The sequence below is a fragment of the Barbus barbus genome (genome assembly GCF_936440315.1).
Source record: "Barbus barbus genome assembly, chromosome: 39".
Classification (NCBI taxonomy): Eukaryota; Metazoa; Chordata; class Actinopteri; order Cypriniformes; family Cyprinidae; genus Barbus; species Barbus barbus.
Window position 1 is genome coordinate 23,272,724 of NC_136717.1, and position 17,504 is coordinate 23,290,227.

The following is a 17,504-nucleotide window of genomic DNA, read 5'->3' on the forward strand; positions in this document are numbered from 1 at the left end:
CATTGCTTCATAATTACTATATTTTAACTATAGTTATATACATGTCAAGTTGCATTGTCTTGTGTCATATGGTGGGTGACAGTGGGTCTCACCTGTACCTTCACGTTTTTTCTGTCATTCTCTCTTTCTCTTCCACTGTTAGATTTCCCTTTGCTTCTTCCCCTGGGCTTCTTTCCTCTGTTCTCTGTTCTGTTCTCTCTCTCTCTGCTGAAGATCAGGTATGCAAACATCCCTCCCCTCCAAGCATGCTCCTCTGCCATAAGTACACTGGCATCCCTTATGCCATTTCTCTCAGATTGACGTGCGTGCGTGTGTGTGTTTACATGAGTTGAGTAGTTCAGGGCCATCTCACAACTGATATTACACCCCTTACCCTTCTGCAGGACCTGAAACCGGGCGACGTGACCAGCAAACGCAATCTTTGGGAAAACAAAGGGTCCTCTGCTACCAAGGTAACCAAACATCATTTTTTCCCAATCAGCCCGACTCGCTCTCTCTCTCTCTTAGTTATTTATACACATAACATTTTTCATATGCCCCTGGAGAATGAATTAATAAAGCACTTATTTGTCCAAACAACAGGCTGTGGGTTTTTTACAGCCCTTCAGGCATGCCATTAGGCCTTTGGAGACAGTTACAGTCATAACACCCACTCTAGCATGATATCTGCAGAATAATCGCGGAGAATAACATTGCCATAACATTGCCTGTGTGTTTTGTGTTTTAAGCCGTCCCCTTGCTAATTGTCTACAGATCTGACCACCTTGAGGAGGTAAATGTTACTCTATTGCACAGGAATGCACAGTGTTTGATGAACCACAATTCATGCATTTATCACAGGATGGCTTAGGAACTGGCTTTTTTTTTTCACAGAGCTTCTCTCACACTTTCGCTCACTACCATGAGAGCAGGCGATTGGTTTGCAGGAAGGAAGTGCTTTAAAATCTCCAGGAGTAACTTCTGTGGCACTAATTGACTTTTAATTAAGCTCCACCCACCTCAGCTTCCATTACTCACTCAGACAAGCAGTATAATGTATCTAATAGGAGATTTTCAGGAAACAGTGAGATTTTTCACTGCTATGTCCTCGTGAAGTGGGAAAAGTGTGACATTGTGAAGCATCTTGTATATGCAGTTTTGCAAGTGAAAACCTTAAAGAAATTATTAAATTATTCAGTAATGTGATCAGAAACTGTGGATACTGAGAATCAGAATCAAGTTAAATGGTTATGACAGTAAACTGCAACGAGAAAAGCCTTTTTTGTAATATTTTCGTAAAACATGTACAATTTCAACAGCTCAAAATGGTACTGTCAACTTAATAATAACTGTTGCATCTGCTGACCTGAATCAGTGTGTAAATTACCTTAGCATTGATTTACCCTTGAGCGAATGTAGGTCAAGATTTATAAAAAAAAAAGGACATTTATTTTGAAATGGAAATTACCATTATAAGTGACTTGCCAAGTATTTTTGGAAAAATTATTGAAATATATACAAATAAATTAATATAATAAATATTTAAAATTAAATATATTATTATAAAAAATAATAGTAATAATTAATAAATATTTTAAATTAAATATATAATTTAAATGTAATACAAATTTTAAATTCCATTTAAAACTATCTAGACACACCATACGGACTTCCATAGACGCTCATTAAAAATGTGCAAAAGCTTGTCGGAATGATCAGCAGGGCAGAGCTTAGCGAAGGATCAGTTTCACCTTTTTATATCCACAGATCAAACAATGGTAGTCATTCGAAGCGGGCGGCTCTATCTTTGGATCAGGCACAATAGAATTCACTGCTAGACTGTCAGCGAGGCGTCAAGATCAGGCCAAGGCCACGGTTAGCCACAGACTGCAGTTTTGGCCCCAAGCGCTTAAAGGACTGGTAAATGGTGACGTAAAGAGCCTAATGAAGGGAAATCTGTGGTCATAACCGCACTGATGTTAGCAAAACCAGCAGTGCTGTTTGGTCAGGAGTGGAAGGAATGAGGGTTTCACTTGTATATGAATCTGGAAAAAGAGCGCTGTTTGAAACCATGCTAAGCATGTTCCTGTCATTGTACACGCAGCATGTCGGCCACAAGCGCTTTCACTGATGACTTTTTGGAGCACACAGGCACAAAAGAAGTAAAATGTCAAATAAAATGTGAAGGCGTAAGTGGAATAGCAGACGGATGGGCTGGGAAGAGCTCAGCCACACTGATTAGCACATTAAATTGTATTTATGTTAATCTTATTCTTTCTCTCTCTGTTCCTGTTTCTCTTTCTCCCATTTTCCATCTCTCTTTTTGATTTAAACTTCACCCAGGTCACAAACAGAGGAGAGCCCAAATCCGTCACCAATGGTAAGTGACGACAAGATCAAATGCATTTGTGTAAATTGTGAAAAGTTTAGTCAACTCAAAACTGTTGCATGATGCAATACAGTCACAGGCAGTTAGAATGTATCTGATGCTTCATATACTTTTATGACAAGTAAGGATTTGGACCAATAAGATTTCAAAGTGGACGGGGCTACCAACTGATTTGTGATTTCTGCTGGACTTAAAGAGTTCTTAATCCATCTTAATTCATCCTTCTACAAATGAAGGCCTAAAAAGGTCTTAAATCAGAGAGAAAGTCCTCAATTCATAGAGTCATGGCATTAAATGTTGCACACACAGCACAAAATTATATCTTCCTGTGTATTTTTGTTTTGTTTTCCAGTACAAATGTCTAAATATTGTTAAATCAAGATGCATTTAGATGCAAATTGAACATATGAAGTCCTGTTTTCTGAGAAATTGAATAATACTGAGTTAATCCTTAAAACTAGAATAAACACCTGTCTACTGGTTATGAAAAACTAGCTTCTCAAGTAAATGCATCTTGATTTAAAACTCTCTATACATTCACATTGGAAAACAAGAAAGATGAAAAATACAGATGAAAAACTTTTTATATTTTTTGCTGTGTGATCAGAAGGTACTGTAAAAGATATTTCCATATTGGTTGGGTTAGGAGCAGAGCAAACCATCTTGTTTTATTTTATTTATTTATTTATTTTTTTGTAAAATGAATTAAAAATGAATGGAGATCTTTTGGAAGATGCATTTTCAAACTTTGAACTAATACACGATTTTTACATTTATAGACATGCGTTCCATTCAATTTATTCCCTAAATTGTCTTGAATTCATCTCAAGAAGTCTTCCATTTACCCTTATATAACCTGCAGAAAAGAGTATTAACATCATAAATTTTCATTTCAGAAAGTACATTTATAGCACTATACTTTATTAAATTACCTTGAAATTTAATTACAGAAAACCAGTTAATGGTGTAGTTTCCATTTACCAATATAAAATTGTACCCAACTATGTAAAAAGAAAGGACAATTGAAGCCAAGCGATCATCAGAATGTCCTAGTGGGCTGTTTGGATGAAGATTTGGATTTATCTGAAAGAGTTTTTAGCTTTTAGGTTTTAGACAGCGGAGAAAAAAAAAGCCCAAAGCTTGCTTGGTTAGAACACTTTGTATGTTTTATTGTGCATGTGTGTTTGCATTATAGCCTATACATATATCTGTGTCCTTGAGGTCAAAATGAAGTCCTGCTGTGAAGGGCAGTTTCCGCCATATTGCACAACACCCACAATCCACTCTGCCAGGAGTCCCTGCCAGTGATAAATCATCGCTGCAGGCACGTCGTTCACTGCCTGCAGTTTTTTAAAATCCCTCTTTGGCATTGTTTTCTATTTTGAGTAGTGGCCATTTGTTCCTCTAGATGAGGACGCGGTGGCCTTCGGGCGTGCCAAGCGGTTTTTGGGTAATGGGCGACAGGTCGTTGCTTTAGCCTGGCCTGACGTGGCCTCCCCCTCCCCACTCTGGGTATCAGTATCAGGCCGTGGATTCTGGGCGTCTGTCAGTGCCAGCAGGGCTAAAGCTGCATGTTTGTCACATTACTGCATGGGGCGGTAGAAGATTAGCGCGCCCGCATGCCGTATGGAGATGTCATGAAAACTTAAATCCTTCCAACCACTTAAAAATGGTCCGACACTGCACATTTAAGAGATTCTTTGAGCTGTTTTTAGCTCTGGAGCATGAAAAATAAAAGGGTGTAGATCACAAATACACACAGCTAAGTGTACAAAGATTTTTAATTGTCTCAGATTCTTGGCTTAATGGGGAATGTAACAAACACACACGATTTAATCCTTTTAAGTGGAGAAAATAAGACCCAGGTCCCTTAAAAATCATGTTTAAACAAGTTTTGTATGGTAATCATTCTTTAATAGTTTGCAAATTTGGGTAAATTGTACTTATTTTACTGGTTCTGAACAAGGCTGAATTTGTTTGGTCAAAAACTGCAGTAAAAATTAAATAAAAAATGTAATTTATCCCTGTGATCAAATCTGAATTTTCAGCATCAGTACTCTAGTCTTCAGTGTCACATGATCCTTCAGAAATCATTCTAATATGCTGATTTCCTGCTCAAGAAACTTTTTATATTATTATTGTTATCAATGCTAAAAACAGTTGTGCTGCTTAATATTTTGTAAAGACCGTGCTACTTATTTTTTAGGTATTCTTTGATCAAAATGTTGAAAACAGCAGCCTTTATTTTGTGAATTCAAAGTTTTTTTTATTTCAAATCTCTATTTTAATGTATTAATGCATGCATAATCCCATATTCAGTTAGCATTTTAATTTCTCTTTTGTCTTTTAACAGGAATGGGACATTAACCTTTCAAAGACGCCAGAGAGGCAGGGACCAAGAGAATGCACAACATTCCTTTTTTTTTTTTTTTTTTTTTTACTTTTATCAATACCAAAAAAAAAAAAAATACAAGCATTTTATACTGCCAGGAAGCTCTATGTGAGTAGACACAGTATAAAAGAGTAAAAAAAAAGTATATATATATATTATCACTGTATTCACAGGTCACCGTCTTGCACCATCATAACATAAGCGCAATGCCTTTGCATGTAACTTCTGTTAAACTGAAATCAAGGCTGTGAAAACAAGCGACAAAGTAATTTGTTTAGATTATATAGCAATTATATAACTGCAGCCATCTCAAACATTACGAGATTCCTTGATAATGAGGACGAGGAGTTGCATTCCGAACTGTCTTTTGTCATTTTAAACATGTTAGTTACCCTTCTCACCTGTTAATTTATAACTAAAGCAAAGCTTCACCTTGCATTTCATGCCTGTTCGCCAGTTCCAGACCGAATACGAGCACCCGTAGTGTAGCTGTATTTTGTACTTTTTGTCGTAACACTTTTTTTTTTATAAAAATTGTCTTAATAATATATGTTAGCACATAGTGTAAGTTTTTGTAATTAACTATATATTTTACTGCTTGAAACAAAATGGTCTTTGCTTTTGCTCTCAATATTATTTTATATCAAAGCAAGTTTTAATTCAGAAGAAGTCCATTATAGTCATACCGCATTATCTTTGGCTTTTTTACTCTTGGAAACACTGGTCTGAAGTTGTTTGTGACCATCTTTGTGTAAGTGTTAATCATGTGAAATAATCGGTATTGGGTAACAGTTCAGCTCGAAAGAAGGGAACATGCACTTTTTGGCTTAAATCACATATTCGATGAGTACATTTCACAGTTTTTGCATATAATGCAAGGCCTCGGTTAATCCAGAAACATCTGACAAGAAGGACAAAAGTCAATTCATGTTTATTGTTCAAGTGTTTCATTTTCTACTTTCCATTGCAATCATTCATAATAAACTGCAACACGGATGTCGTCGGCTTTCAATACAGTGCTAGTTGGAATAACGTTAGCAATGCCGTCATTTAAACGCGTATCATTTCTGACATCCTTTGTCAGACAGAGAATATCCAGTGCTGCCGCTGTAGCTTATTGCTAATGTCTCTAAATGTTCAAAGTTCCTGTATTCTGCTTGTATTTTTTGACAATCAAGTTTTTACTATTTGTTTCAACACCTATGTATTGTTTCAGAGTAACACTATGCAAGTCGTACCACCTTTAATTGCAATTACCTTGTTAAAAATAAGACTGTTTGTAGCCAATAGTTCCATACAGAGCAAATGTTTCAACTTGTATCATTGTCTCAGTGACCACAATAAAGAGACCAATGAAAAACACCTGTGACCGTGTGCTTCTCAATACACCAGCAGCCATATATCACATAACTGGCATGCTCCGCTCCCTCTAACAATAGGCTCAGCTCTGGCAGCCAATCAGAGCAGAGCAGTGAGGTCACATGACCTGGCAGGTCTGTATTAGGTGAGCTTTGGGTTAGTTTGAAACTGTCTGCTGCCCGGACCCTCGAGATAAGACCCCATCTCTCATTCTTCCTGGTGAGATCTCAGGTAAGAGGCTTCAGATTTAGTTATTGGATCCAATTGACAGTTTCTTCTTAACTAAAAGCAACAATTGCATGCCTACCGGATTAAATTGATTGTGGGAAGTTTCCCATAATGTGTGAATCAGGCCTGAGGATCACCCTCATCATTCCTTTGCATGGCGTAGTCTGTGCAATCATCAATGCAATGCTCGTCTTGTTCGCCAGAGGGACTGCTGGTTTGCATGCTTTGGGTTTTTGCCTTAATGCAGCTTAATACAGACTATCAATGGCAACATTCCTGCCACTGTCAGCCAGTGATTTTTCCAGCCTTTCGAATGGAGTACGACTGGCCTTTGCTTATTAACGTAAAATGCACGTAACTCCAAAGTGAGACAGTTAATCTGCTGCAAAGACTTAATGGATTTGGTCAGAGAACTCTGGCTGCTGCTGCCTGCTCTCATTATCATAAGGACTCGATTCAAAATCAACCTTTATCCAAGATGATCTCTTTGCGAAGAGCCATTAGTTTGAGTGCCATCAGACAAGACGGGCTGAAGACCCCAACAGCTATTGTGCTGCAAATATTGAGTGAAAATAAGACGATGAAAATTTTTCAATTAGATGACCTGCTGACCTTTGGACCTTTCATAAAAGCAAATATCAAACCAAAGTGGTTTTTAGGCTTTTTTTTTTTTTTTTTTTTTTTTGCAATTATTGTCAATCAGCTGGTGTTTTGTTTGTTTTAAGGTCCGTTTTCCTTAAATTTACACCGGTGTCATTCATTATGTTACCTATCAACACACTAAGAAAAAATTGTCTGGAAACAATTGCTAGTAAATTTCACAGTTACAAAGAAATAAAGTAACGCATTGAATTAAACATTACATTTTTGAAGTAGAAAAGCTCAAATAGTATTTTCTTGTCTAATTATATCTTATCATGTATTTATATCTTTGAAAAAATATATTTTTGCAGCACGTTCCACTTTTTGTTAAACAAAAGTACCTTTTGTTAAAAAAGTAAACATCATAAAAACTTTATTTTGATACATTTCAAAATAGTCAAAAGTATTGATATTTTGTTGCCTAATACAATGACATTCACATATTTTTAATTGTGAGGTAGGTCTATACAATGTAAAAAAAATAAAATAATAAAAAAAGATTATTGCAGTACATTTTTTTCAAGAAATACTGTTTCAGCTTCAAAATTTCATGTTTAATTTAATGCGTAACTGGACGTTTGTAATTATTAGTGAAATTTACAAGCAATCTTTGAGTGATTTCTCTCTCTCTCTCTCTCTCTCTCTCTGTACTTTTTGGGACGATTATATCATCATAATAAGTTGCATTAAAACTAGATAAGTCTTTAACGTCATTAGAAGCTATGGAACAAACAATGTGCTTCAAAAATAGATGCCAAGGACACACGCACTCTTGATTTACACAGAGAATGAATGGCAGGTCTGGATGAGACCAGCCAAGTTCATTGTCTGGAAAAGTGTGGAGCACCTGTTCCACACCATAGTTTATTACAAGCAAAAATAGCCTCCTGCACTCATTCATCACATGTTTTATAGTCTTCAGGACAGCGATGCTGCTTTTTCAAAGCTTGTTAAACACGGCTGTTACTATGAATCCTTGTTATGGTCCAACAATGCTGAACATAAAGATTATTGTTCTCTGGGATCAGTTTAAAGCGGATTTGTTCTGCTGTTAATGCATGCTGAAATAAACTGAAATTGAATGAACTCATTAGATGTGCATGTAAGCTCCCTTTATAACTTAAACACATATACTTTATCAGAAATCAACTAGTCATGGCTGACACAGAAGAAGTCTTGGAGGAGGAAGTTCAGTACGTATGAACTCATTACTTTTGAACTATTTTAAATTCGTTTGTATTCCAAATGGAATACTGAATACTGCGAAGTCTAGACTGTTTAAACTTAAAAATAAAGGTTCTTTATTGGAATCTATAGCCGCTTTCCCACTGTCAGGCCAAACGGTTCAAATGTCCACAGCTTTGTTTCTGAAAGTGTACCTCTTTAATTAATTGATTATCTAACTCAATGTCAACTGTTTATGCTTTTCTTTTCCTCTTTTCACCATGTAATAGGGAAGGTAAGCCAGTATGATTTGAGTATCTACATCACATTAACCATATTCATGTGCTAATCACTAATTATGTCCTCATGGAAATGGAGGCTGGTCCAGAAGAAGTGCTGCATGCTATTGTTCTATTTTAGACTTCAGAATAGTTTTGTCCTTAGCTTCATGTCCAGTGGAGTTGAGTTACTCAAGTACTAATATCAATATGTGCAGAGTGACATGTCTGTTTCCTCTCGTCTCAGTCCCTTTATTCTGTCCATGACAGTAAATCTAATACTTTGTTGCTTGTCTGGTGTAGTAAATATAATTATGTAAATATTACATTAAATTCATCAAATTTAACGCATCATTTGGTCCTTGTGATCACGCAAATGGCATTAGATTCTGAATATGAACTTTCTTAAAATGTCATTTACAAGCTGTTGGGTGGATCTCAATGTTCTGACAAAGGTTAAAGATGATCTGTTGACTTGATTCAGCATCTTGATCATGCAAATATTCCTCTTATGCTTCTGAATGTATTTGCTACTAATGGTTATTATGTTCACACTGTAGTGGAGGAAACCGAAGAGGAAGGTAAAACCGTGTTTGCTGTGTGTTGTGTTGCTTTTCCTGCTGCATGAGTTTAAATTTAAGATTAACTGTAAAAAAAAAAAGATTAAATTAGATTTAGATCATATTGATACTACATATGTGAACTAAACCCATTTAAAAGATCAGTTTCTTCTTCTTTTTATAGACTAGAGTCTATGCATGCAGATATTTCAGTTTATTTTCACAGTTAATTCATTCACTTACTTATCCTCGTTTATGCAATTATTTCTTCCTCCTTTCTTTCATTTATTCTATCATTCCTCCTCCTGAAGTGGAAGGTAAATTTTTCACAACGCTCACTTTTTAATTGTTTTAGTCATATAATATTACACCATATTACGAAAGGCCATTTCCACCACAGAATTAAAAAAAAAAATAATAATTATCTCACAATTCGGACTTTTTATGAATTTATGAAATTATGATTCACATTTCATTTTTTGTAATAATTACAAGGTATGAACTCATAATTGTGAGGAATTTCGAGATAAAAACTCGCAATTACCTTTTTTTTTTTTAACTCTGTGGCAGAGACAAGCTTCCACGTTTAGCAACTTCAGAAGTATTTTGAGTAAATTCACCTTTTTTTAATAATTAACAAACTTGCACCAGATTAAAAACACATTGCATTAGACTCATTTACTGTATGCATATAAATTGTTTCTCTTCAATAGTGCCACCTCCATCAGAGGAAGGTAAATCATCAGTCTGACCTTTATTTTGTGGTGATTTTCTGTACATGTAAATTTGCCATCACCAGTGCAAGGTGTTTAATATTTCATGTTATATTTTCATATTAGAACCAGCCCCTGAGGAGGAAGGTAATCATTCCCTTATTGATTTGTAATTCAGTTATTTAAATGTTTTAAAATATATATATACATATATATCATAGGTACAATATCTTTATTTGCATGATACCAAATTTCTCAATTTCAGTTTTTATAATTTGAACCAAGACCTGCATTCAGGCAACTCAAGTTCATTATGAACAAACGTGGCATTCAGTTACAAATTTCAGTTGCTATGTCATGAATCTTAATTTCTCCAAATTCCGGATGTTTTATCCGAAAAATACATAAAAGAATATGTGTTCCTGATTGCCAGGGTTTATGTTATGGTATGTTTAGAATTTCTCAAGCTACAGTCTTTATAAACTAACTGTTGTGCTGTTCTTATAATAGAGCCTGTGGAAGTAGAAGGTAATTATTTCAGTTCTAATTAGTTATATGTACAATTGTCTGTAAATCTTCGCTCTTTTTAACCACTTATAACTGTCCCATATCTGAACAGAGGAGCCAGAACCTGAACCACAAGGTAAAGCTCCTCAAGTTTATATTCATTCATAGAATATAGATTATGAACAAATCATTTAGCAAGATATTCAGGTTCTCATTCTTGGCAGCTGATTTTGCAATATGGATCAATGGGCTGTTTAGTGTATAATATATTCTGTTAAATAGTAAGAAAGGCTCATTGTTTTGTTAATGAATTCAAAATGTGATGATCTAAATCACTGCAACTGCATGATGTGTCATTGTGAAGGCTGGAGGAGCGTAACTGTGTTTATTTGAAAGGTTTGTATGTCATGATGCAATATATCAGTTCATTTCAATCGCATGTGTGATGATTGTTACTGTCAGAACATTGGGTCGTCACATTCAGCCAGGCATTTGGTTCAAAATCAAAACCTTTCTTTAGTTCTGGATCGTTTTTGCGTTTCCAAATATTGTTGGTTTTACATTGAAACACGTAAAATGTGTTTATACAAGTAGTCTTAATGTGAAATTGTGTCTGTTCATCTGTCTTCATCTAACAGAAGCTCCTGTGGAGGAGGAGGCCACAGGTAACCGCCCCTTAAATCAGTTTGATTGATTCTCTCGGAGTCTGTAATGTACTTTGTGCTTCATATTAAAAGTGATGATGTATTTTGTCAATTTTAATCCCCAGATGAGACAAAACCAAAGCCAAAGTATGTTCTACACTGATATCTTTCTCATGTTTATCTCTGTGTTCATAAGAGAAGACGGCACGCCGTCAGTATTCATGACTAACAATTATTTTACAGATTCATGCAAAATATCACCGCTCCAAAGATTCCTGAAGGAGATAAGGTGGACTTTGATGTGAGTTTGGATTTGAATTACATCGCTTCAGAGTTTTGGAACACTAGCTTTTGCTTTATTCTACATTGAAGTTTGTAAACCTGCACATTACGAATAATAAATATTTTCAACAGCATATGCTATATTATGCTATATTAGACTTTATTATGCGTTTAATTCTGCACGTATTATGTTCTAAACTGTTATTTTCCATTTTTAATCCAATCTAGTATATATATATATATATATATATATATATATATATATATATATAAGAAAACCTCGAAGGGATAGTTCGCCCAAAAAAAAATTTTCAAACCTGTATGAGTTTCTTTCTTCTGTTGAACACAAAAGAAGATATTTTAAAGAATGTTGGTAACCAAACTGTTGACGGTAGCCATTGACTTCCATAGTATTTCTTTTCCATACTAAGGAACTCAATGGCCATCGTCAACTGTTTGGTTACCAACATTCTTCAAATGTGAGTAAATGATGTCAGAATTTTCTTTTTTGGGTGGACTATCCCTTTAAGTTCTGACAGTCTGGTCAAGTAGCTAATATTAAAAATATAGATGTATAATGTTCCCATTACATTCATTATGGATGGTCAGTTTGAGCCCATTGTAAGATACAGTCCTCAGAATTGAAAATTAAGCTAAGAGACAAGTTATAAAAAGGAAATTTAATTTTAAACAAATTTTTCAGCTGGATTCATTTGAATGGAGCAAACTGAACAAAGAACTGCAATGCTTCCCTTCCCAAAAAGTAGCATACTTCAAGTTTGTTTTATTATGTATACTTAAGTAAAGTTCAAGTATATTTTTAAGTATACTTTATGTAGTAAGTATACAAATATCAGTGTACGTGTAGTATAATTGTAAGTGCACTATTTCAATACTCCTTAGGACTAAATTGGCTAGTATATAAAAGTATACTTTAAGAATAACAGTAGTAAACTTTGAGTACACAACTAGTTTACATCATGTTTTTAGCTTGTACTGCAACTATACTAAAAGTGAACTAAAAGGTATACTGATAGTTTACTAATTATATACTTGTAGTAGAATATTTAGTTCAGTTTGAAGTATAGTCTCAGTACTAGTTTAGTAGTTTTATACTGCAAGTATACTCGTGAGTTTTCTTTAGGTGAACTTTACATCATACTATGTCCCTATTTAGGTATTAATTTGTATATATTTTGTTATATGAATATCTGAACATACAAAACATACAAAGAAAGAACAGGGTATCTGCTCTAAACAAAAACACTTTATCCTAGCTTCGTGCATTCTTTTTTTAAACACTTGAATGTGGGTAAATTTCATAAATAAAAAATAAAGAAATAAACATTTTGAACAAAAAGCTTAAAAAAGACTATGAATTGGATTCAGAATGATGTAGATGGAGTCGAGCTTGACAGTCATAATTACCTCTTCATTGGTTACATTTTATTCCATAACGTTACGCAGTTTTGATGCTGTTTTATGTCTGATGATCGTGTTAGATTACATGTGGAAGCATCTGTTGTTTCGGTTTCTTCTTTACTTGTGTTTTTTGGGAAATTCTGTCCAGAAGATGTGTACTAACGCCCCTACCATATAACAATGAAAACACGGATTCTAGGAGCACAAGCATAGCTTTCTAAGTATAAGTGAAGTATACTTAAATGTAATTTTAAGTACATTTCTGAGAAGTACATAAAGCCCATTTCTGAGAAGTACATAAAAAGTAGACTAAAAGTGTACTTTCCTATTTTTTTAGTTTAAAAGAAGTATACTAATAGCACACTTGAATAAACTTCTTTTTCGTAAGGGTTTACACGTACCCAACGTTTCCACCATTTCAGTCTTTTTAGAGTAAAAACAAATGTCATGTGTTGAATACCACACATTTATGCCTGCTCTTCTACAATTTGTCAAAAATGGATGCTATACGTTCTATAGAGCTGCATGTTAGTGTAAACATTGCTTTCACGTGTATGTAACAGGACATCCACAGAAAGCGTCAGGAGAAGGATTTATCTGAGCTTCAGTCTCTGATCGAGGCTCATTTCATCCAGAGGAAGAAAGATGAAGAGGAGCTGATCGCTCTGGTCAACAGAATCGTAAGTCCTGGAAGAACTGATCTAACCCAGAACAGGGTTAAACAGCTTTAAGTCTTGACTTGTGATTGGCAGTGTTGTATCTGTGCAGGAGAAGCGTCGCACCGAGAGAGCGGAGCAGCAGAGAATCCGTACGGAGAAGGACAAGGAGAGACAAGCCCGTCTGGCCGTGAGTGACACTCGCTTCAGCCAATAGGAAGCAGCCGTTTACCTCCATAACTCTGAATAGAAATGTAGTGAAAACTCTTTCCATCATCCCTCATCAGGAAGAAAAGGAGAGAAGAGAGCAAGAGGAACAGAGGAAGAAACTAGATGAAGATGCTAAGAAGAAGAAAGTGCTTACCAACAAGACACACCAGTACGGAGGAATCCAGCAGAAGGTTTGAATTAAAAGATTTCTAGCAAACTAGAATATTATTATTATTTTTATTATATCATCATACATTAGGAAATACAGTTTCTTTTATAAAACTACTGCAGCAGTGCCAAGTAAAAGTGAATCAAACACCATCAATCTTGTCTTGCAGGGCGAGGGCCGCAAGGGGGCCAAGAAACAGACGGAGAGAGAGAAGAAGAAGAAGATCCTGGCGGACAGAAGGAAGCCACTCAACGTTGATCACCTGTCTGAAGATAAACTCAAGTAAGTCACTGCTGAACATGATCTCATCACAGTCAGATCAGCTGGTAGAATGGCCACTGACGAAGCTTCTGATTGGTTCTCGCAGAGAGAAGGCCAGTGAGCTCTGGCAGTGGATGATGCAGCTGGAGGCCGAGAAGTTCGACCTCAGTGAGAAACTGAAGAGACAGAAATATGACGTAAGTGCTGACATACAAAAATACCCCAGCTAAATTGCAGATTTGAATCACTGTCAATGTGAATTTTGTACATTGCTTTTTTTGTTGCAAACAACCATTTTCTTTTGCTCTATTGCCTTAATTTCAAGAAAAATTGTTTATGTCAGGATCAGCTATTGACATATTTTAAACACTAGTCTACATAAAGTAGATTCTAAAATATTTAAAACATTTTGATAGATTGACAAGACGTAAATCACTTAAAGTCAACATGAAATTATCTTAATTGACTTAATTGTTATTGTGAACAATTAATTGGTTTTCCACCCAAAAATGACAACATCCAAGCTGTCATATAGAAATCACTTTTTTTTTAAACATATTCCCAATAAATACTTTTTTTGTAAGGTAAAAGTTTTTTTTTTTTTTCTTCTGAAATATGTCATATGGTGCATTCAAGTCATGTCAGAAAGATTGTATTTACGAGTTGAACACGCATGAATATAACCACAAAATCCTAAATACGAGTGAAATTTTGGATTTTCTTTAAGAAAATATTTTTTGAGAAAACATGTCAAATGCAGTGTCTGTATTAATGGTAAATTTGTTCAAATTAATTCAAATATTATTTTATAATTGATTAAATTACAAATAAGTTAATTCAATTCTTATTTTAATAATAATTATGCAATTTCACAGTAAAACTAATTTACATGTATCATATATCATAGTATTGTACAATCACGATAAAATGCTCCTTCTTAAATAGGATAAAAACATAAAGGAAAAAAACACGCCCAATGTGCATTCTTTATTAATAATTTTATATATGTACAATTGTTGCATTTTATGCAGAAAAGGTACATCACCAGCCTGCTCCAACCAAATTTATTTGAAAACACCTGACGACGTAGTTACAACTCCATTAATACAAACTTCCTGGGAGGACTTGAACGCACCAATATATTAAAATTACTGAATATTTCACGTTGACTTAAAAAGACAGTAAAATAGTTCCCACTTGGGCGCAATGAAAACAGGCGTCCATAGCCTGCCTGTCTAAAACTGTGACTTGCTTCCAGATGAATGTTCTCCAGACCCGAATCAATGAACAACAAAAGTTGTAAGTAACCGGCTGTGAGGGTGGCCACCTTACTTGCTGTGTAGCCTGCTGTCAGTAACTGTTGGTCAGATTTGTGCCGGGTCTGGGCTCTCGATCGGCCAAAGGGAGGCTGTAATCAGGCAGCGGACATCTGCGAACCCACAGGTTTCCCCATCAGCTGGTCATGTTGAAATTGTCTTTTGTGCTTAGCAAGGCTTCCGTATGTGTCCCTTACAGGTCACTCAGCTACTGGCTAGAGTCAGAGATCACCAGAGGTAAGTACCCTGAGCCACACTGGTCACTTTCCCCTGGTTTCAACGAGGTCTGGGTGAGAGGAAGGAAGCAGAGGAAGTGTTGCTGTTGAGCAGACCAAGACCAAGCCGTTTTGGTTTGATCTGCTCAACAGACCCAGCTCCTTTCAGATCCCAGGCCCGATGAAACCGCACAATCTTGACGGGAGCGAGGTTGGAGCATGTGGTCCAGCTCAATCCCAGCGTCAAACGGGGGAAAACATTTAGGATTTTTACACTCAATCCTAATAGGACCAGTTCAAGTGGCTCCTTCGGTACTTTATTGTCATCGCCAACACATACAATACATTAATTTGTCCACATAAACTGACAGATATATGCAGATAAATACATATGAATTATTAGAAATGTTCACCCAAAAATCCAAGATGTAGATGAGTTTGTTTCTTCATTAGAATAGATCAGGAGAAATGTTGCATTACATCACTTGCTCATCAATGGATCCTCTGCAGTGAATGGGTGCATCTTGATGAATGAATATGTTTCTTACAAACACGCTGTTTTTCACCTCTCAAAATGATAACTGATGGACTGGAGTCATGTGGATTATTGTGATGTTTTTATCAGCTGTTTGGACAATTTCTCCAAATCTGTTCTCATGAAGAAAGAAACTCATATCTTGGAAGGCGAGTACATTTTCAGCAAATTTTCATTTTTGGGTGAACTATTCCTTTAATATATTGATTGGACATAGATGAGAGAGACTCCAGTAAAACGGTAAGTTCAAAATGAATATTTTGCCTCTGGAGATGGAATCTGTAGGCTGATCGAAAGGGTAAGAAACACATTAGGCCAAAACAAGACTGAAACATGGACTGCATGCGAATGACTGATCCTTTTCTCTTGCATGTGTTTGAAACGCGTCTCTTCTAATCTTGTGAACTGCTATTCTGATAACGTTTTTTGATTTAGTTTCCACTTCACTTCTTTTAAAATATGTAAGGACAGGAATCATTTTTGGTTTATGGCTGTTGTTTTAATTAATATTCATGGATTTGCTGATGAATATTAATTAGGGTATGCTCAGATAAATAGTCTGTGATTTGAGATCAAGTCTGTAATTTGTTAATTTGCAAGTAAAAATTTAAATGCATTTTGATTAGAAATAAAATGTGCAAAATCATTTAAATCATTTCAATAGCATAATGTCATGCTCTGATTTAGTAGATCAATGGATTTATGAAAGGATCAACAATTATCTCAAAAGTCTTTGTTTTTATATGCAGGTTTGATGAATATTTTTCTCTTTTCAGTGCCAAAGGTCGTGGCAAGGGCAAGGTTGGGGGCAGGCTGAGGTAAACGTGCAGCAAATCGAGGCACCACAGAGATCCAGAGGATTTTGTCTCCTTCGCATATGCATTTGTAGTCATTATAAAACCATTGATCTGTTTGATTGCACATGTAGAGACATATTTTACTGATGTCCTGTTTTAGTTCTGCTTTTTTGTCTTAGACACACAAGTATTTTGCAGTCATCAATAAACTGAATCATTCATTTTATCCCTGCAACATTAAAAGAGTCAAAATGCCTACAAAGTGTCCTGGTGACTCTATCTCACATACTTATCCATTATTTTCCAAAACCAGTGGCCTAATGGTTAGAGAGTCTGACTCGTAATCCAAAGGTTGCGGGTTCGAGTCTCGGCCCGCAGGGATTGTAGGTGGGGGGGAGTGAATGTCCAGCGCTCTCTCCACCCTCAATACCACGACTGAGGTGCCCTTGAGCAAGGCACCGAACCCCCAACTGCTCCCCAGGCGCCGCAGCATAAATGGCTGCCCACTGCTCCGGGTGTGTGTTCAGGGTGTGTGTGTGTGTTCACTGCTGTGTGTGTGCGCACTTTGGATGGGTTAAATACAGAGCACGAATTCCGAGTATGGGTCACCCTACTTGGCTGTATGTATTTTATTTTATTTCTTTTTTATTTTTTTATTTTTTTTGCTCCGGTGATAAAACACTGCATTTTAATCATGGAGAACTGAGCTCAAATCCCTCTAATGCTTATGATAAATTGCTAAAGTTACTTACAACAAAACGGCCCAAAAGTCAGCAGTTGATTTGA

At 35.8% G+C, this 17,504-nt stretch overlaps 2 pseudogenes across 2 annotated transcripts in view; both read left to right on the top strand.

The window, feature by feature from the left end:
* The window catches only part of LOC306859068, a 53,651-nt pseudogene extending 47,536 nt beyond the window's left edge, over positions 1-6,115 (top strand). The window contains exons 14-17 of the transcript XR_013786038.1: positions 143-218; positions 384-452; positions 2,323-2,359; positions 4,722-6,115. The product of XR_013786038.1 is annotated as an uncharacterized misc_RNA (transcript). The remainder of the gene's footprint in view (positions 1-142; positions 219-383; positions 453-2,322; positions 2,360-4,721) is intronic.
* Positions 6,116-8,144: 2,029 nt separating this feature from the next.
* On the top strand, positions 8,145-16,975 carry LOC306859069 (troponin T, cardiac muscle isoforms-like; annotated as a pseudogene). Its single transcript has 11 exons — positions 8,145-8,186; positions 10,850-10,876; positions 10,981-11,002; positions 11,099-11,156; positions 13,123-13,239; positions 13,328-13,405; positions 13,503-13,616; positions 13,764-13,876; positions 13,962-14,052; positions 15,371-15,408; positions 16,698-16,975. The product of its transcript is annotated as a troponin T, cardiac muscle isoforms-like (transcript).
* Positions 16,976-17,504: the final 529 nt, after the last annotated feature.